At 41.4% G+C, this 22,107-nt stretch overlaps 1 protein-coding gene across 1 annotated transcript in view; it reads left to right on the top strand.

The window, feature by feature from the left end:
- Window positions 1-22,107, top strand: part of tbc1d5 (TBC1 domain family, member 5) — a 392,441-nt gene that overhangs the window by 74,297 nt on the left and 296,037 nt on the right. Inside the window, exon 2 of the mRNA XM_055656596.1 lies at window positions 16,123-16,192. The gene's annotated coding sequence lies outside the window, so the exon portion shown is untranslated. The remainder of the gene's footprint in view (window positions 1-16,122; window positions 16,193-22,107) is intronic.

Here is a 22,107-nt window from a genome sequence, read left to right on the forward strand (position 1 = left end):
AATGGGGTTAGGGGAGAAATAGATCTGCCATGATTGAATGGCGGAGTATACTTGATGGGCTGAATGGCCTAATTCTACTCCTATCACATGCCCTTATGACCTAATCCCCTATTCTCCTCTAGGAATATATTTATTCCCAGCTGCTGATATTTCTGACCCATGCCTCCTTTGTCCTGACCAGAGCCTCAATGTCTCTCGTCAACCAGGGTTCTTTATTATTACCTGCCTGATCTTCACTCAAAACGGGGTGTTATAGTTGGGACTTAATGTATGCTTGCAAACAAATTGGAGGTGTTGTAACATGGAAATAAAACAGTACAGCACAGGAACAGGCTCTTTGGCCCACTCTGTATGCACCGAACATAATGCAAAGATAATCCTACCCCCTCTTCCTGCACATGATTCATATCCCTCCATACACTGGATATCCATATTACCATCTATAAGCCTCTTAAATACCACTATTGTATCTGCAGCTCCAGGAGCACATCAATCTTTGGAAAATAAAACCCCTGCTCCGCACAACTTCATTAAAATTTGTCCCATTAACCTTAAAGCCTTTGACATTTTCACCCTGGAAAAACATTTCCGACTGTCTACCTGTCTATGCCTCTCATAAGTTTATATATCTCTATCAGGTCTCCCCTCAACCTCCAAAGTTCCTGTGAAACAGTTCTAGTTTGTTCAACCTTTCCCATAGCGAATGCGCTCTAATGCAGCAATTTTCTGGAATATCTCCTCTGAACCTGTCTGGGTGACCAGAACGGCACACAGTACTTCAAATGCAGCCTACCAATGTCCAATAAAGCTGCAACATGGCTTCCTGATTATTATTCTCAATGTCCTGGCCAGTGAAGGCATACCAAGCACATCCATTACCATTATCCACTTGAATTGACACTTTCAGGGAGTTATGTACTTGGACCCCAAGATCCTTCTCTACATCAATGCTTTAAAGAGCTTGCAATCAACTATTTCTACATCTGATATACGTTTCTTTTTGAGCAAATTTACAACCTCTTTGGTCATCCACGGTCCCCTTACCTTGTCATCCTTGTTCCTCTTCCTCGCTGGAATATGTCAGTTTGATCAACTGGTCTTTAAATGACTCCCACATGACTGATCTAGACGCCCAATAACAACTACTCTCAATAGCTCCTGCTTAAGAGTGTTGTAATCTGCCTGACCAATTTAATGCCTTCACCCAAAGTCCAGACTTCTCCTTATTCGTCACTCTCTTAAAACATGTGGAGTTGTGATCATTGTTCACAAAATACTCGTCCTCGGAAACATCAATTACTTGATCAGGCTGGTTTCCCAATGCAATGTCCAGTACGATTCCCTTTTGAATTGAAATAGAGGTTCTGCTTTCCAGTTTGGGATGAGTCTTCTGAAACTGTTACCCTATTTGCCCTCTCAAATGGGCAACTTTTTCATCTATACTAGTTTGAAGCTGTGGCTAAATCCCGTGTGACTTTTCCAATTTTTATTGTCCATTCAACATTTCTTACAATATAACAGAGCATGTGCTCACTATTAAGTTGCTGATTGTGTTTACTGAATGTAAATTTGTTGCTAAGGTGGCAAGGTGGAGCAGCGGTAGAGTTGCTGCCTTACAGTGCTTACAGATCCCGACTATGGGTGCTGTCTGTATGGAGTTTGTACGTTCTCCCCGCGACCTGCGTGGGTTTTCTCCGAGATCTTTTGTTTCCTCCCACACTACAAAGACGTACAAGTTTGTATGTTAATTGGTTTGGTAAATGTTAAAATTGTCCCTTGTGTGTGTAAGATAGTGGTATTGTGCAGGGATCACTGGTCAGCACAGACTCGGTGGGCCGAAGGGCCTGTTTCCGCACTGTATCTCTAAACTAAACTAAATTATACATTACAGTTGTAAGTAACCTTAGAGTACTTCATTTGTTATAAACACATCAGGATATCCTGCAAAGGTGGTGAAAGGAATACCGTCCTTTGTTCTCAAGATAAGCAAAAGCACATTTCAGGTGGTTCTTTATTTGAAATACAGGATATTCTAAGTCACTGTGTTAAATGTTCATGTCATATGCAGCCAGTAACCATCAACAGAAGTGGCAGAAAAACAAGAGAATGTTCCCTGGACAGTACACAATGTGCTTCAAGGTATAAGTGCAATTTCATATTTTCATGAACAATCTCTCAAATGGATAGTTTCTGTTACCACTAATTTACATGTGAAATTCAGTGAAGTATATAGGGTGATTTCACCAAAGGTCAAATGAGCGTAGATCCCCCCCTCACGTGACCGAAAATTTTAACTGGAGGACATCTCTCAGTTTGGTACATGTAAGTGAATGGGGAAACACGCACTTTCCCACCCGTTAAAAGCATGGAAAACGGCCGATTTTTGAGCTGAAATTTTCTGTGCTAGTCGGGGTGACCGTGAAGCACAGCGACCTAAATTTTCAGGCAAAAAAAAAGATAGAAAGTGAGGTAATTACAAGAGGGAACTGAAGGTAGAAAGTCAGCGAGCAGATCCAAAATGATTTTAAGATCCAAAATATCGGGATTATCGCGTTTGCTCGCTGAATTTCATCAAAAGTAAGGCATTATTAACTTACTTTTGATGAAATTCAGCGAGCAAACGCGATAATTCCCGATATTTTGGATCTTAAAATCACCACGGCAAATGTCAGCTGTTCACTTCCGCCGCTTTCTACCTTCAGTTCCCTCTTGTAATTACCTCACTTTCTATCTTTTTTTTTGCCTGAAAATTTAGGTCGCTGTGCTTCACGGTCACCCCGACTAGCACAGAAATTTCAGCTCAAAAATCGGCCGTTTTCCATGTTTTTAACGGGTGGGAAAGTGCGTGTTTCCCCATTCACTTACATGTACCAAACTGAGAGATGTCCTCCAGTTAAAATTTTCGGTCACGTGAGGGGGGATCTACGCTCATTTGACCTTTGGTGAAATCACCCTATAAAAAAGATCTCGTACTTAAACTGACATTAATTTACTTTGTCTACAAATACGTCCCATGACAAAGGATTAAATTCAAGATAGAAATGTTTAATTTGCTAAGTGATTAAAACTAGGTCAAGATTTAAGTTAGTATCTGCATGATTTAAAAAAAAAAAATATTCCATGATCATTATCCCTAAAATAAGATCAAATACATTTTAAATTATGGCATCAAGAAAAGTATAACAGATCAGGTAAAGATATCTGCATTATTTTCCCTCTGCTGGGTCCATTAACCGATATACAACTATAGTTTATACACTGCGAAATAATAAAACATATGATACAACCAGAGTATAAATATAGAGTACAATCTGCAAATAAGTAGCATGTAATTATTATTTTATTATTGGTGGAAGCTTTTTGGTGAATACTGATGGAAAAAAAATGGAACAAGTTTAGAACAATAAAGAGCATACCGCCAAGGATGGATTTCTGAAGCAAAGCGTCGAAAGGTCAAACAAAGCAAGGTCAAAAGTAAAATAAAAAAAATTAAAATAGGTTCTCCCTTAGAACTTCTTTTATTTTCTTTAATAACGAGGAAAGGTTCACCTTCAAATTGCAATTGTTTTATTTTTGTTCCTCAAATCCCAGAAGATGTGCAAAACATTTTGAGGATTTTGTTTAGGAAGGAACTGCAGATGCTGGTTTCACTGAAAATAGACACAAAAAGCTGGAGTAACTCAGGGTTAGGCAGAATCTCTGGAGAAAAGGAATAGGTGATGTTTCAACCCAAGGCCCTTCTTCATACCAAGGTTTTCGGACCAAAGATTTTGTTGTTTTTTACTCTGATTCTGGAAATCCTGAGCATAGTAAAACATACGGGGAAGCACAAGGGCACGACTATGATAGTCAGTTGAAATTTTGCACAATTTGTCATTCCATATTCATTACAAATTTACTGTTATAACCTCCAGTATTTCTCTGTATCACAAAGCAAATGGACAAAACAAAAAGTATTTTAATTACATTTAAACTAAATTGAAGGATAAATGATAGGAGAAGGCAAAATGATAACATACCTAAGTAGTAGCAATAGAATTTTATATCCACTTTAAGGACATACTGTATGTGGTCTTATTTGATATCTCATTCAAAATATTGCACCTCTGACAGTACCTTGCATACCAGATTGGACATTGAGCCTCCACTGTGCATTCAAATCTCTGATGTGACACTGGAAACTACAACTACAGCCTTTATAAGAAAGACACTGCCAGGAAGTTGATGCATAACCCTTGTCATAGAATAACCATAACCAAAAGTGAAGCTAGTTTTTTTGCTCATTATCTAAAATATTTCTCCTAGTTATAAATCTTCCTTGCCAATGGAAGCATTTTGTTTTCCTATTTATCAACATCCTTCATGAATCAAACAATATCCGTCTAAATTTTGTAGCTCTAACATAACATGTTAGAAATTTAGGGTGACACAGTGTCACAGCAGTAGAGTTGCTGCCTTACAGTGCCAGAGACCCAGGTTCAATCCTGACCATGGGTGCTATGTACAGAGTTTGTATATTCTTCCTGTGACCACATGGGTTTTCTCTGGGTGCTCTGGTTTCCTACCACCCTTCAAAGATGTACAGGTTTATTGGTTAATTGGCTTGGTAAAACTGTAATTTATCTCCAGTGTATAGCATAGTGCCAGTGTGCGGGGTGATCGCTGGTCGGCACAGACTCAGTGGGCTGAAGGGCCTGTTTCTGTGCTGTGTCTCTAAAGTAAAATAACAAAAGTAACGTTTCTAACATTGTGAGATGTAGATAATGGACAATATAAACAATAGACAATAGGTGCAGGAGTAGGGCATTCGGCCCTTTGAGCCAGCATCGCCATTCAATGTGATCATGGCAGATCATCCACAATCAGTACCCCGTTCCTGCCTTCTCCCCATATCCCCTGATTCCGCTATCTTTAAGAGCCCTATCAAGCTCTCTCTTGAAAGTATCCAGAGAACCTGCCTCCACCGCTCTCTGAGGCAGAGAATTCCACAGACTCACAACTCTGTGTGAAAAAGTGTGTCCTCATCTCCGTTCTAAATGCCTTACCCCTTATTCTTAAACTGTGACCCCTGGTTCTGGACTCCCCCAACATCGGGAATGTGTTTCTTGCCTCTAGCGTGTCCAAGCCCTTAATAATCTTATATGTTTCAATAAGATACCCTCTCATCCTTCTAAATTCCAGAATATACCAACCCAGCCGCTCCATTCTCCCAGCATATGACAGTCCCTCCTTCCCGAGAATTAACCCTGTGAACCTACGCTGCACTCCCTCAATAGCAAGAATGTCCTTACTCAAATTAGGGGACCAAAACTGCACACAACTGCACAGATGTGGTCTTACTGGGGCCCTATACAACTGCAGAAGGACCTCTTTGCTCCTATACTCAACTCCTCTTGTTATGAAGGCCAACATGCCATTCGCTTTCTTCACTGCCTACTGTACCTGCATGCTTACTTTCATTGACTGATGAACAAGGACCCCCCCAGATCCCGTTGTACTTCCCCTTTTCCCAACTTGACACCATTTAGATAATAATCTGCCTTCCTGTTTTTGCTACCAAAGTGGATAACCTCACATTTATCCACATTAAACTGCATCTGCCATGCATCTGCCCACGCACCCAACCTGTCCAAGTCACCTTGCATTCTCATAGCATCCTCCTCACAGTTCACACTGCCACCCAGCTTTGTGTCATCTGCAAATTTGCTAATGTTACTTTGAATCCCTTCATCTAAATCATTGATGTATATTGTAAATAGCTGCGGTCCCAGCACCGATCCTTGCGGTATCCCACTAGTCACTGCCTGCCATTCTGAAAGGGACCCATTAATCCCTACTCTTTGTTTCCTGTCTGCCAACCAATTTTCTATCCATGTCAGCACTCTACCCCCAATACCATGTGCCCTGATTTTGCGCACTAATCTCTTATGTGGGACCTTATCAAATGCTTTCTGAAAGTCCATGTAACTACATCTATGGGCTCACTCTTGTCCATTTTCCTAGTTACATCTTCAAAAAATTCCAGAAGATTAGTGAAGCATGATTTCCCCTTTGTAAATCCATGTTGACTTGGACTGATTCTGTTACTGCTATCCAAATGTGCTGCTATTTATAGACAGTCTGAACCTTTTTCTCTGGGTGAAACTGTCAAAGAGTAGAGGGCATAGCTTAAGGTTAGAAGCACAAAGTTTAAAGGCGATATGCGGGACAGGGATTTTATTCAGTGGTGAGAGCCTGGGACACGCTGCCAGGACTGGTGGTAGAGGCAGATACAAATGTGGATTTAACAGGCTTTTAGAATGGCACATGAACATGGTGAAATATGGATCATTTGGTCCCCTAATACTTATCACTAATATTCTTTCTGGATGCATTAGCTTCCTCTTCTACCATCCATTCTACCATCTACCATTCAGTGTTCTATCCTAATCTCAATTCAGCTTACAACTAATTTCCAGCCCTTGCCTTTTCATGCTCTGACCCTTTCCTCTTGTGGCTATCTCTTCCCTTCATCTTTAGATTGCATGATATATTTGGGATCTCCAACTCTTCTACTTTCTGCTTATCAATCTCTGTTTGCAACAGGACCCTTGACTTTCACATGTGCAGAACTCATCAGTGTCATCAGTTACAATATTTCCTCCTCACTGACTATCGACAAATGTGTCACGGCTACTTGGTTAGCCCCCAGCTCTACTTTCTTTACCCCAATGGCTGCATGCGAAGCACACTTGCAATGTCATCTATAAATTCACTAACTATGCCACTGTTGTTGGGTGAATGACAGCAATTAGTCAGTGGACAGGAGAGAGTTGGAATAGCTGGTTGCATGATGCCATAATAACAATCTCTTACTCAACTTCATCAATACCATGGAACTAACCAGTGACTTCAGAAAGAAGTTGGAGACCAAGTGCCATGGTTTTCAGTGGTGGGCCGGCCATGTAAAGAGTTAGCAGCCACAAATTCCTGGGCATTAACCTCTCAGATGGTCTGCCCTGGGCCCAGAACACTAATGTAATCAAGAAGCCACATCAGCACCTCCTCATTCTTAGCAGTTTAAAGAGATTCAGCATGTCACAGAAAACTCCAACAAGACTTCTTCAATTAATTATCCTGACTAGTTGCATCATGGCCTGGTATGATAATCTAACGCACAGGAACAGAAGAGGCTGCAGAGAATGGTAGACTCAGCCCAGTCCATCATGGGCATAGTCCTTCCTACCATTGAAAGTGTCTACATGAGACACTGCCTTAAGGAAGTAGCATCAACAAAGATCCCAATTGCTGGGTCCGGTCCTTTCTGCTGCTGCCTTTGCCTCGGAGTTACCGAAGCCTGAAGTTGTGCACACCGGGTTCAAGGATAGCTACTTTCCTAAAACTATCAGGTTCTTAAACCACCTGCATAACCTTAATACTACCATAGCAACGGAACACTAGGGAAACCTCTTGCACCACCATGGACTTGTTTACTATTTGTGTTAATAACTTGCTTTTTACACAATCTTTCTGCAATTGTTTTTTGAAATGTATGTATAGGGGGGTTGCACGTAAGGTCACTGGGTCATAGGGCTTGACGCACGGAGTCGCTCAATCCATCAAATTGACAAATTTTAACGGGCCCGCTACGCTGGAAACAATGGTCAGTGCTTACCTGCAGTTCATCGCGTGTACTCCAATTGGCGTAGCGTAGCAACAGTACGGGGCATGGGTCGTGATCCGACTGCCGTGCAACCTCCCTATACATTGTGTTTCTGAGTTTATGTGCCTCTGATGCATCTTCCATTGTCCCTGTACCTCACCATACTTGCGCATATGACAATGAACTCGAATTTTTAATGAGATTGGGAGAGTGTAGTAGTTAAAGCTGAGTCTCACGTTGCGAGTTGACACAAGAGGTACCCCGAGTGAAAGACTCGTGGTTGTGTACGAGATTGCAAGTGTATGATCAAGAGTTTGACCAAGTTCCCACGGGTATGACAAGTTTGCCGTTTACTTGTCATTTCTGCGATGTTCCAAGTTCGTCTACCGAGTTACTCTTGAGCCAGTCCTGATTGAAGGTTTGTTTAAGAGGGAGTTAGGTATGGCGCTTGTGGCTAAGGGGATCAGAGGGTATGGAGAGAAGGCAGGTACGGGATACTGAGTTGGATGATCAGCCATGATCATATTGAATGGCGGTGCAGGCTCGAAGGCCGCTGTGTCTCCCTGTCCTTGGGATAGCAGGGGGCGATCAAACAGCACAATACCCCCCTCTCCCTCCACGCCAACACGAAGCGCAACGATCCCAAGGCTTTAGCGTCAGGAACAGCGGGCAGGCGACAATCACATGCCATAACGCGAGAGAGATCATGCACTGTAGGTGTCCTTTGCACGTCGGTGTTTCTGTCTTTCTCCACTCATTGTTGGCCCTATCTGTCACCACCCCCACCTACACCCCTCTGCTTCCCGGCCATGTGTGTGACCCCTTCCCTCCCCTCTCCAGCTCCCCGCACATTGCACCAGCGCGGGGGCTTTGCACTGTCTTCACGTCGGCGATGCCAGCAGGTCAATGCCAGTCGCCCCGGGGTAGTCACCAAACGGGGTAGTCGCTCCCCTCAGTTTCCCAGGTGGTTGGGACGTGACTGGGTGGGGCGGGCAAGGTGTGGGGGGGGGGGGGGGGGGGTAATGGGTGGGTTAGGTGAGCAGGAGAGTGGGGCTGTTTGCCGTTGCAGAGGGAGGGGGCAAGGGCGGTAGTTCCCAGTCTCAGCAACTGTCCAGGGGGGTGGCCGGAGACGTCAGGACCAACGGGACACCGACCCCCAGGCCCACCAGGCCCACTGCAAGCACGGAGAACCCTAACCCTAACCCGTTGGTCCTGCAAGACTGAAGTTTTCATTGAACTGTCATTTCAAAAAGGTGCTATAATCAAAGTACATACAGCACAGTTAGTTAATATTCGTGGTGGGCAAATTATTGAAATCCATTCTGAGGGATAATATTAACTTTTATTTCAAAATACACAGATTAATTAAAGGTATTTGGCATGGATCTATGAATGGAAGGTAATGTCTGACTAATATTGAATACTTTTAGGAGGTGACAGTAAGGGTTGACAAGACCAGAGTATTTAATGTGGTGAACATGAATTTTAGCAAGGTTTTTGACAAGGTTTCACATGGCAGACTTCTCAAAAAACATAAACTGTCCTGGAGCCCATAGGAGAATAACAAACTGGATCCACATTTTTCTCTGAGCTAATGGGCAAAGAGGAATGGTTGGATGACGTAAAAAAAAACGTATTTGTAGCATAAATAGTTACTGAATTAGCAGAGAAATACACATACATGGTAAGGAGGAACGTTTATGACTGGAAGGTTGTTACCACTTGCCTTGATATTTGGTCCTTTGCTGTTTGTAATTTATTGTAATAATTTGGACAAATATAGAGGGGTAATAATGTTCCGCATGGTTAATGATTAACGGTGAGGAGGAAAGCTTTAAACTAAAGGAAGATATATATGATCTGGTCAGTTTGGCAAAAAATTGATAACTTCAAGATACAAGATACATTTATTTGTCACATGTGCCAGTTGGCACAGTGAAATGTGATCACCATGTCATCACATGGTGGGATTAACTGGGACTAACAGTAGAGAAGTGAGTTTTATGAATTTGAGGGTGCATGTGAATATTCGTTGTGGAAGAATGGAAGACAAATGGAGCATGGAAATGTATACCCATAGATCCCAAAAGTTAGCATGATGGGTCAGTAGGTAGGTTGATAGGCGTATGGGGATCTTTCCTTTATTAGATGATGAATGTACTATAAGAGCAGGGTAGTCTTTGGGAATACAACACTTATTTACATTGAATGTTAAACACTGCTTATAGTTTCTGGCACTTCGACTAACAGGAGAATTATGGTTGTACCAGAGAGGATGTTCTAGATTTAAAAGGGCATAGCCTGTTGTTTTTATTTGGAGTGGTAGAAACTGAGGACAGCTGTAATTAAGAGGGATCTAGATTGAATTTCAAGGACAAACGTGTTCCTAAATTGGGAGTTCAAAAATCAAAGAGCGCAGAAACAATGTGGGTTAGAAGGCTGTTGAGGAAGAATATTTTCACCGAGGAAGTGCAGTAGCTGAAATTTCCCCCCTGAAACAAACACAATGGACTGAATACACAATCTAGTACATTTTCTGATTTCTGTGAGGTGGATAGAAGTTCAGGACTGCACTCTTGTTGTGGTAGGATGGTTCATTTGCCTGATAACAGCTGGGAAGAAACTGTCCCTAAATCTGGAGGTGTCTGGGACCCTTGATCAGAACTGAGGGAGAGAGAAAAGGATCAGGGTAAGAAGAGCAAGATAAAAGTGCATACATGCTTAATATAACTCTTATTGACGAAGCAGCGATAGTGGATTGACAAAATATCAATGTTGCTCTGCTTTCCCTTTTCTTCTATTTACTGTGTGTAAATAAACTACATAAACTCCAGTCATTAAAATTGTGCATTAATAATGCATTTTGCCATCTGGGAAGATTTAAACTGCATTAGATTGGATTGACAGTACATAAATTATGCAGTTGGTACCACCTTCAGTTCGTCGACTTATTCCAGTTTTAAAATTTCTCTAACTATTTTAAAAGTCTGTAAGGGCAAGACATGTCATGAGATTTTAGTTCCATGGAAGATTTGCAGACTAATATAGATGCTAGAGCTTGAGCAATTTATTTTTCCAATATGTTGGCCAAACTATGATCAAAATCATGTTTATTAGTGGGTTTAGTTGAGAAAAGGCCCCCCAACACAATAAAAGCAGATTTAGGTCACACTCCTTTTCAACTGAGTGAAATTATTTTAGTTAAGGAATAATTTTAAATTGTTTTGTGATAGATTAGCCAACCTATATAATACTCCCGTAAAAATATTAAATCTAGTTTTACTTTAAAATTTTAACTGCATTTTCTTGCTACTTCCACTTACATCTTCTCGACTTATCAGATTCCAGATCCAGTCAACTCTTTCACATTCCCTCCTTGGTGCTGCCATGCACTTTTAACTCTTCCTCAATAGGTTAGTCCATTATTGCACATTTCTGTAGCGATCATTGTCATGTATACTGAGTATTTTGAGCTTCATGCCAACAAGGAGTTTCATTGTACCCTGGTGTAATAAACTGATCTGAATTTGACCTATTTTTAGTTTCTTGAATTGTCAGATTGTCCTATGACTGCGTTCTGTTGCTTGGTACCATTATCTCTTTTGTTGTTTAACCTTACTGGCCTGCCAAACTAAGAATAGATCTTCCCCTTTTGTTATTTTTTCTTCTCATTTATAGAATTATTCAGCCTTATGGCACAAAAACAGACTCTTCATACCAACAACTTTGCAAATTTACATTAATTCCACCTTTTTTAAACAAAACACTCTTCTGTGTTCCCATCAGATTTGATCGGGCATCGCCATGCTTGGGGCAAATTTCAGTGGTCAGTTAATCTTCCAACTAGCACATCTATCTGGGATGTGACGAAACTGAAACACTTGAGAAATACCAACTTGATCACATGGAGAACATGCAAACTCCATATAGGTAGCATTTGGAGGTCAGGATTAATAATAATAATAAATTTTATTTGTGGGCGCCTTTCAAAAGTCTCAAGGACACCTTACAGAATTTAACAAGAGTAAAAAACATATAATCGGAGTAAAATAAATAATAAAGACATCACCAATACACAAATTAAAGACAGAATTCGATCCAAAGACAAAAAAATCAAAAACACAATGTGAAGAGAGAGCAGCGGCAGTAAACCGCGCCAGCGTACACTCTCCCTTCCGACAGCCATCTTGGACACAAACTAAAATAATCACTTACACAGAAAAATCATCCCCCCACAATGGTTACCACTGTGGGGGAAGCTGGGCCACTGAAGCTGCCACCAATTCTTCCATTGTGCCACTCTGTTCTTTATCTCTCCATTTAAATTATGTAATATAAACTTATTCCATTATTGCCAGAAAAGTAGATGTTAATCATTCTACACATTGCTGTGATGAATTTTGAGATGGTCATGGGCAGTAATTTATTCTTACTTATGTGATTCTTTGATTTTAATGCATTTCAACCTCCTTTGATTTCCCATAATTCAGTAGTACCTTCATCTTGTTGATTCCTTTGGCTTAAACCTTTTTTTGGCAAGTTTACAGACTTTGAATAAGTAAGGGTTTTTATTAAATTTTGATTATTCATATTATATTGTAAAAACACTTATTCCTCAATATTTCATCGTGAACTTTCAGATTTCTTTGTTTAGAAATCTCTGAGAATAACTGATGTGCTTCATCTTCATGCCCACAATAATGGAAAGCGCAAAATTCCACGTAAACTCTTAGCCAAACTTAAATCATTGTATTCTGATGCAAAGTCATGACCAAAATGGTAATTATTTTTTCACAGATACTTTTTTAGCTGTTGAGTAAATCTGGCATTTCCATTTCATTTTGTCAGACGGTCTTCAAGATTAATCAATAAATTTTTGTGTGCATTCCATGCACGGTCATACCATACACAAACATAAACCATACATACATGAGTACAATCTTCAGCGAACCTACTCCTCTAAAAGCAGTTTTTGAAAGATTATTATCTAAGAGCATCCACTATTCTGCCCTGGGGGATTTATCAGACCCTTTAATTTCAATTTACCCCGACACAGGTCTTGCAAAAAAAAGGAAAGAGTGCACAATGTAGTGTGACAACTACAGAGAAAGTGCAGATAAGATTAAAAGTGTAAGGGTTATAACAGGGTAGATTGGAAGATTAAATTTATGAGAAGCGTTCAAGAGTCTGATAACAGCAGGGAAGAGGCTGTTCTTGAATCTTGTGGAAAGTGCTTTGAAGCATTTTTATTTCCTGCTTGACATGGAGAAGAGGGAATGACGGGGATATGATAACCGGGCCTGGAGTATGTTGGGTGCTTTCCTGAGGCAGTGTGAAGTGTAGATGGAGATGATGATGGGGACGTTGGCTTGCTTGATGGACTGGGCTACAACCGTAACTCTGCTTTTTTTTTTCGTTATCTTGGGCAGAGCGGTTGCCAAACCAATCTGTGAGGGATCCTGATATATTACTTTCTATGTTGCATCTTTAGAAATTGGTAAGAGACATTGGAGAAATGCCAAACTTCCTTAGTCTTTAGTAGTAGATGTGTTTCTTGGCTGTAACATCAATGTGGATGGGCCAGGACAAATTGTCGATGAGAATTACCTCCAGGAATTTGAAGCTCTTGACAATCTCTACTTCAGCACTTTTGATGCACACTGTACTTCCTGAAGCTGATGATTTCCCCCTTTATTTTGCTGAAGAGAAGAAGGAGGTTGTTGTCTTGACACAGGGTCACTATGCTCTCTTATCTCAGTCCTGTACCCCCGTCTCAACATTGTTGGAGATCCAGACCACCATGGGTGGAATCCAGTTGTAAATGGAGTTACAACACAATTTGGCCAAATGGTATTTAGTATATAAAGAATATGATAAAGGGCTGAGAACATATATCAAATATAACAATTTTCCCAGTCACATGGTTGCAATAGAATATGGGTTATATTATTCGATCAGCAGCCAAAATGTGGGACCAATGATTGAGAGACACAGGTTCACATCCTGCCATTCCAGCCAGGGAATTTAACACTAGAATTAAAACAACCCAAATTGAGTAAAGATAATCGTAGAATTATTGGACTATTATAAACATCCATCTGATTCAGTAATGTCCTCCAGGGAAGGAAACCTGCCATTCTTATCTGGGCTTACTTGTGACTTCAGACTACCAATGTGCTTGGCCTGCAAGTATCTTTTCTGTTCAGGAACAATTGGGGATGGATAATAATAAATGGCAGCATTGCCAGCTGCATCCACATCCTATGAACGATTAAATATAAAACTGGTGATAAACAATTAAAAAGCTAATCGGCAAAAACTTCAACAGAGTGTTAATTTCAAATGACTGAACCCAACATTTGTGTGTCAAAGAAGAGTGAAACATTTGCAGCCTTCCACCAGAAATCCTGGCTGAATTCTCCATCTCAATATCCTTCTAAGATTTCCATGACTGCTGAAGCCAATCATGTGCCATTCGATTTATTCATGGAATGTCAAGATACAACTGAGAGACTGAATGAAATTAAAGCAATCGGACTATTCTGGCTGTAGTTCTCTGCTTGCACCAGAATTAGTCAAGCTGTTCTCGTACAGTTATGCCCCTGTCCCACTTAGGAAACCTGAACGGAAACCTCTGGAGACATTGCGCCCCACCCAAGGTTTCCATGCGGTTCCCGGAGGTTGCAGGTGGTTGCCGGAGGTTGCAGGTAGTGGAGGCAGGTAGGGAGACTGACAAAAACCTCCGGGAACCAAACGGAAACCTTGGGTGGAGCGCAAAGTCTCCAGAGGTTTCCGTTCAGGTTTCCTAAGTGGGACAGGGGCATTACAATACTCCATAGGCCCAACACTGAAAAATTGTCTAGCTATATTCCATCTGCAAACAGCAAGTTCAATCTAAATTGGCTGGTTACTGTCCAATCAATCTGCTTTCAATAGTCAAGAAGGTTAGTTGACAAAATTATTGGGCTGTATTTATTCCCTAAAGGTCTGTCCATTGATATCCATTTTGGCTATCGACAGGATTATTGGCTCAAGGGTCTAAAAAGGTACCAAAGAGCTGAATTCCCAAAGTAAGGGAACAGAAACCACCACTCAAAGAAGTGGTTGAAGAAGGTGGCTCCTCTCAATCTTTGGCAATAAATGCTGTCCACCAATGTCCACTTCCCAAACAAATTAATTTAAAAAAATTAGTAGGCTTTAGTTTAAACAAATCATGTAGGCTTTTGAGATGGCCAGGCAAGAATGGCTTGTAATTTATGTGATGGGGTAACGACCTGGTTATTGTGTTCATATTTGTTTTAACATCTTTCCACATGCTACTTAAAAGAATTTCTGTGCCTTGCATCTGTAAGTTTTATATTATTTTGGCAGAAGAAGTACACTAAAGGGCCTGTCCCACTTTCACAAGCTAATTCACAACCTTTTTTACTCATGGACATTTTTCATCATGCTAGAAAAAATACCCCGACCTACTTGATGCCACGACTACCTACGACTAGCATCACAGCCTGCTACGACCTACCTACGACCTCGTAACGACCATGCTGTGTGTCTGAGTCAAGGGCAAACTCAGTAGAGGTCGTGAATTAGGTTGTGAAGTGGGGCAGGCCCTTTAGCGAGTTAATATATGATTTTGAATGTTTTAATCAAAATTTTATTTATTTTTGTTCTTTCATCATTAAAGTGGAAAATGCTGGAATTACCCCACAGATCAGTCACCTTTTGTTAGAAACAATTAATATTTCAGAATGACCTTTCATCGGTAATTCTCTTTAGTTCTAATTTCTTGGTACTACATTTGGATAACAATTTGAATTAAATTTTACCCGTGAATGAGGTAGCCTGGTCTGCCTGCATTGAAAAATGTTATACTAAATTTCCTAAATTACCTTCGACAGAACACCTTAAACAGAGTCATTGAGTTGCATGTAAATTGCGGGATTTTGGATGGGTTTAAAAGGTTGAAGTGAATCAAGAAAGTAATCTCTTGAAGATATGGGAAATACTTCCAGTGTTAGATCTGTTACTGCTATTAGTTTTATCATAAAATTTCTCTGATGGCATATTGTTGCTGAATATGATTATTAGTTTGATGGAAACAATTAACTTTTGTGTACGTAAGGATGTACTAAGGTTCATGAGTTAATCACAAAGTGCTGGAGGAACTAAAAGGGCCAGGCAGCAACTGTGGAGGGATTGAGCCATGACATTTTGAGGTTGTCCTCTTCAGTCTGAAGCGTCGCCACTCCATTACCTCCACAGTTGCTGCTTCACCTGCTGACCTCCTCAGCATTTTGTGTTCTACGCATCTGCAGTTCCTTGTGTCTCCAGGTACATGGATTGTTTTTATTTTTTAATTATTTGTGGGGCTGCTTCAAGTACTGCTCATTGTTATCATGAAAACTTAATAGGTTAACTAAAAACGATTTTGTAACTGGTTGGCAGCATAATAATGTGCTTTCATAATTTTCATCTTTTAGGTGCTGACCTGAGTTGATGAAGTGTTAAATCAGATATTACCGAACGATTTGGAGTCAAGTTTACCTGCCAGTGAGTTTGTATCCGTTTAGAAGTCTATTTTGCAGGCTGGAGGTTAATTAAAATGATATTTTGCAAAATATTTTTACTGTGGGCATGTCATTAGCATTGAACAGTGTGTAGCATTGCCTGTGTGACGTAAACTTTGAAGATCAAAATATTGTAGTCTTGAAATTTTATCTTTTAGTGTCTGTGTTTTATGTGCAAATCAACCAAAAATAAGTAAATCCCTCATGGTCATTTTTGGATTAAACAATGCTTATCAATAAATTGGGCCAGTGACTTCCCATTACTTAATGACATAAGGATTCAGACTGTGCCCATTTCAGCCTTTTATTTTTTTTATTTAAAATGTCAGACTGTTAGAAACTGTCATATTTTGCTTTTAATAATCAAATGGAGGAATTGATTTGAAAATTATTAATCACTCACATGCTAATTCAAAGTCCTTCAACAGTGGTCTAAGATATCAACTAATTACTGTGTAGGAAGGAACTGCAGATGCTGGTTTAAACTGAAGATGGACACAAAAATCTGGATTAACTCAGCGGGTCAGGCAGTTGAAGAAGGGTCTCAACCCGAAACATCACCTATTCCTTTTCTCTATGGATGCTGTCTGACCAGCTGAGTTACTACAGCTTTTTGTACCAACAAATTCATCCTTGTGCAATTACTGAAATGGCATAGTATAACTGCTTTCAGTGGTTTACAGCTCACCCTGGTTTTATTTTTGTGAGGACATAAAATGTATCTGTGTACTGCTTATATGTGGATTTTTGCAACTAGTGGAGAGACTGTGATATAGTTTCTGACTCTTATGGCACACAAGAGCACCCTCCTGGCATGCCCAGGTATCTTTTCTAAATCAGAAGTGTCTTTCTGTTCATTGCAACGTCTCTCCATCTTGGCAGCCACAATGTGTGTTGCTGCCGTCTCATCAATTTGCTTGTTTTGCTGTTAAGTATTGATTCCACTTTTGGCTTATTATTTTGTTGTAGACAAGGTAGGGTTTTAGCATGAAATGGCACGATTGTTTAATGCACCAAATAAGGGTGCACTATCCAGCTTTCTCAGCATGATGAATTTATTTATATTAATCGTACATTGTCGCTATGAATGACGCCATGAGGATGCACGGTGAGTTGGACAGGTTGGGTGACTGGGCAGATGCATGACAGATGCAGTTTAATGTGGATAAATGTGAGGTTATCCACTTTGATGGCAAGAACAGGAAGGCAGATTATTATCTGGATGGTGTCAAGTTAGGAAAAGGGCAAGTACAACGAGATCTGGGTATCCTTGGTACATCAGTCACTGAAAGTAAGCATGCAGGTACAGCAGGCAGTGAAGAAAACTAATGACATGTTGGCCTTCATTGCAAGAGGTATTGAGTATAGAGCAAAGAGGTCCTTCTGCAGTTGTACAGGGCCCTGGTGAGACCACACCTGGAGTATTGTGTGCAGTTTTGGTCTCCAAATTTGAGGAAGGACATTCTTGCTCTTGAGGGAGTACAGCGTAGGTTCATGAGGTTAATTCCCGGGATGGCTGGACTGTCATATGTTGAAAGAATGGAGCGACTGGGGTCTTATACACTGGAATTTAAAAGGATGAGAGGGGATGTTATTGAAACATATAAAATTATAAAAGGATTTGACACACTAGAAGCAGGAAACATGTTACCGATGTTGGGGGAGTGCAGAACCAGTGGCCACAGTTTAAGAATAAGGGGTAGGCCATTTAGAACAAAGATGAGGAAAAACTTTTTCACCCAGAGAGTTGTGAATCTGTCGAATTCTCTGCCTTAGAAGGCAGATTCTCTGGATGCTTTCAAGAGAGTTATGGGCCTGTTCCACTTAGGCGACTTTTTAGGCAACTGCAGGAGACTATGCAGCCGCCACATGGTCGCCACATGTTTGCAGGTGATTGCCGGGGAGTCGCCTTCATGGTCGTGAGGAGTTCCCACATTCTGGGAACTAATCGTGGCCTCATTATGGTCGCCGAGAATTTTTCAACAAGTCGCCATGAAGAGTAGCGAGAATTCACGAACCTTAGGTGGGTCGCAAGGAGGTCCTAGTGGGTTGCCTGGAGGCCGAAGGTTCTCTTAAGTTCTCGTGGGTTGTAGCCGGTGCTGACCGGTGAATTTCTTTGGCTCATTGGGGGAAAAAAAAGTAAGCAGTAGTTTTCCGAACCAAGGATAACCGACCGGTAATGTTAAATGTCCGCCGAACTTCACAGCTGTGTACCTCTGGTTTATTAAAAGTTGTCTGGCTTCTTAAAGGTTGTCTCCACTCCTTCTCTCTCCTTTTCCCTCATTCTCCCTCCTTCTCCCCCCCCTCCCCCTTTCTGCCTCCCCTGTTTTAAAGGCTTTACCGTACACTATGCTAGCTGTCTTAATTACAGCACTAACCTTCCTGTTCATCGCAGTGTGTGTCTGTATCACCTTGCCTTTGCACCGTGTGAATTTCAGACAGCGCTCCCCCCGCTTGCCCTTGCCCCCGCCTTTGCGATGTGTGTGTGTGTGTGTGTTCCACTCGACAGTCGCTGTTCCAGTTGCTGGTTTTTCAGGCGACTGCCGGCAACTTGACAGTTGCCGGCAGTCCGCTGAAAAAGTGCCTAAGTGGGACAGGCCCATTAGATAGAGCTCTTAAGGATGGCAAGGGATATGGGGAGAAGGCAGGAATGGGGTACTGATTGTGGATGATCAACCGAAACCCTACTCCTGCACCTATCATCTATTGTCTAATTGTATTTATCTTATTCAGCAAACTTTCAGTGGCGAGTTCTACAGTTTTACTGTAAGGTATTAAATGACTACTAGACTGTTATTTTCGGTTGGTATTTAAAGATAAAGCAAATTTTATTTCTTCCTTCACTTTCCACATTGTTTTATTTTCGTATCAGTAAGGGTCTGAGTGGAGATTTGTTGAAAGTAATTTTAACATAAGAACTCGAATGGAAATGAATTGTCTATCCTTTTACACCTGACTGATTGTATTAAATGCATGTTTTATATTAACCTATTGTCATATTGGTAAATATTGTTCTTATCTGCTTGACGTCTACTTTATTTGGGTTTCCCTTACCTGTGCAATTGCATATCTGTTTTTATTATGTTTAGAAGCAGTTGTGAGATGCATATTTATAGCTGCAGAATTGTTGATGAGAGGTTTCTTTGCTTTGGAGGAGTTGAAATTCCAAACTAAAGTTCGTCAAGATACTGTCTGACAAGTGCGTGGTGATGCATTTTGGGAACTTGAACCAGGGCAAGACATGCTTATTAAATAGCAGGGCATTGGGGAGTATTGTCGAATGGAGTATGCATGAACATTGTTCCCTGAAATATGAAACACTGGTTGACAAGGTGGTGAGGAAGGGATATAGCATGCTTACCTTCATCAGCCAAGGCATTAAGTACAAGAGTTCGGACATCAACTTCCAGTTGTGCAAAACATTGGTTAGGTCGTATTTGTCAGATGTACTAAAGAATTTAAAATAATTTGAAAAGTGTCATTGTACAATTCTCTACCTGCTTATTGTCTGTCTACTCAGAATCAATTCATGATATTCTAACAGAGAAAATTATGCTGCTTTCAGGAATCATTCATACAGGTAGAAGATCACAAACATTTTAGTATTGTTTTGGAGGATAAAAGGTTTTTGTTTTTTAATGTGTACTGAGCCCATCGTGAACAAAATGAACAACAGATATGACAGGGAAATTCAGAGACATCATAATCCTGCCATCTTCAAGAGCATAGACAACTCTGACTGTGGTAACTACAACAGGGTCTTCCTGAATAGAAGATCCTTACGTTCAGGAAATTGTACAATGCTGACATCTGAAATGGATCAACAGTTGATTTTAATTAGCTAATAATGATCACTAAATTCTCCAAGCATAATCTATTTTTTTGTTTTGGAACATTCCTGCAAGCCTGAGGCAGCAGCCCTTAACTCATCTGGTGACAATTCCATTCTGTAATATGTAGTGATGCAAAGGAAATGGTCATTGCAAGTTGAGTGAATTTGGAAACTGAGATAAAGATATAATTAACTGGAAGCACTTTTAAAGGAAATATAGTTCAAATTTGTATTAAGAAATTAATTCATTTTGCTTATGTTGTTCCTTGTGTGACCAATATAATTACAAATATGCCCTTCTGAATTTAAATACATTTTTGTGTTGCATTTTTCTCTATAGAGAGTCATAGGGTGATACAGTGTGGAAACTGGCCTTCAGTCCAACTTGCCCACGCCGGCCAACATGTCCCAGCTGCACTATCCCCACTTGCCTGCGTTTGGTCCATATCCCTCCAAACTTGTCCATCCATGTACCTATAACTGTTTCTTAAATGTCGGAATATTCCCAGCCTCAACTACCTCCTGTGGCAGCTTGTTCCATATACCCACCACCCTTTGCGTGCAAATGTTACCCCTCAGGTTCCTATTAAATCTTTTCCCCTTCACCTTGAACCTATGTCCTCTGGTCCTCGATTCCCCTACTCTGGGCAAGAGATTCTGGGCATCTACCCTATCTATTCCTCTCATGATTTTATATACCTCTATAAGATCACCCCTCATCCTCCTGCGCTCCAAGGAATAGAGTCCCAGGCTACTCAACCTCTCCCTATAGCTCACGCCTTCTAGTCCTGGCAACATCCTCGTAAATCGTCTCTGAACGCTTTCAAGCATGACAATATCTTTCTTATAACATGATGCCCAGAACTGAACACAATACTCTAAATGCAGTCTCACCAACATCTTATACAACTTTGTATGAACCATTATACACCAACCACTTGTACATTGGTCATCCCAGTAGCTCTGAGTAGCCTTTACAAGCTTGCACAGAAGGAATTTCAAGATATTTTCTTCACTTATTCGGGATTGATTCTTTAAGATTTTTTGATATTTCAACAAACTAAGAATGTAGGTCTCAGCTGAGTCAAAATTATCTTGTATTCATTATGTTTTACCAAGCAATACTGAACATATCAAAACTTTGGTTGGTAAGGCCGTAAACAAGATACAAGATACAAGATACATTTAATTGTCATTTGGACCCCTTGAGGTCCAAACGAAATGCCGTTTCTGCAGCCATACATTACAAACAAATAGACCCAAGACACAACATAATTTACATAAACATCCATCACATTGCTGTGATGGAAGGCCAAATAAACTTATCTCTCCACTGCACTCCCCCCCCCCCCCGATGTCAGAGTCAGAGTCAAAGCCCCCGGCTGGTGATGGCGATTGTCCCGCGGCCATTAAAGCCACGCCGGGTGGTGCGAGGTCGCACACAGGGTCTTGGTGTTAGAGCCCCCGGCGTGTGCTCGCAGAGTCCCGCGGCCATTCCAAGCCACTCGGGGCGGTGATGTTAGGCCCCGCTCCAGGAGCTTTTCGACCCCGCAACTCGGGCGGGAGAAGTCGCCGTTGCGAGAGCCCTGAAAAGGCGGTCTCCCTCCAGGGACCCGCGGGCTCCCGGTGCCGCCGTCCGCCAGACCCGCAGTTGCAGCCTCCGACTCTCCGGTCGGGCCGCAGCAGCAGCAGCAGCAGCGCTCCTCCACCGCTCCACCCGCTCCGGACTCGGCCAGCCCCGCGACGGCGACGGTGAGTCGTCGGCACCAGAGTCCCCGGTCTCTTCCTGTTGGAGGCCGCTCCTCATTGCAGCCCCAACGATAACGAAACCCGACGAGAAAAGGTCGGGTCTCCCGTGCAGGGAGAGATTTAAAAGTTCCCCCCCCCCTCCCACCCCACCCTCACCCCCCCACACACACACCCCAACAAAAAAATAACAAAAACTACATAAAAACATAGACAGAAAATAATAAAACGCGGACAGACTGCAGAGGCCGCTGCTGACGAGAGTCGCGCCGCCCACCGGACAATATTAATACAGGAACCAGTTGCTACGTAAGATCAAA

Source organism: Leucoraja erinacea, chromosome 2 (assembly GCF_028641065.1).
Source record: "Leucoraja erinacea ecotype New England chromosome 2, Leri_hhj_1, whole genome shotgun sequence".
NCBI classification, from domain to species: Eukaryota; Metazoa; Chordata; class Chondrichthyes; order Rajiformes; family Rajidae; genus Leucoraja; species Leucoraja erinaceus.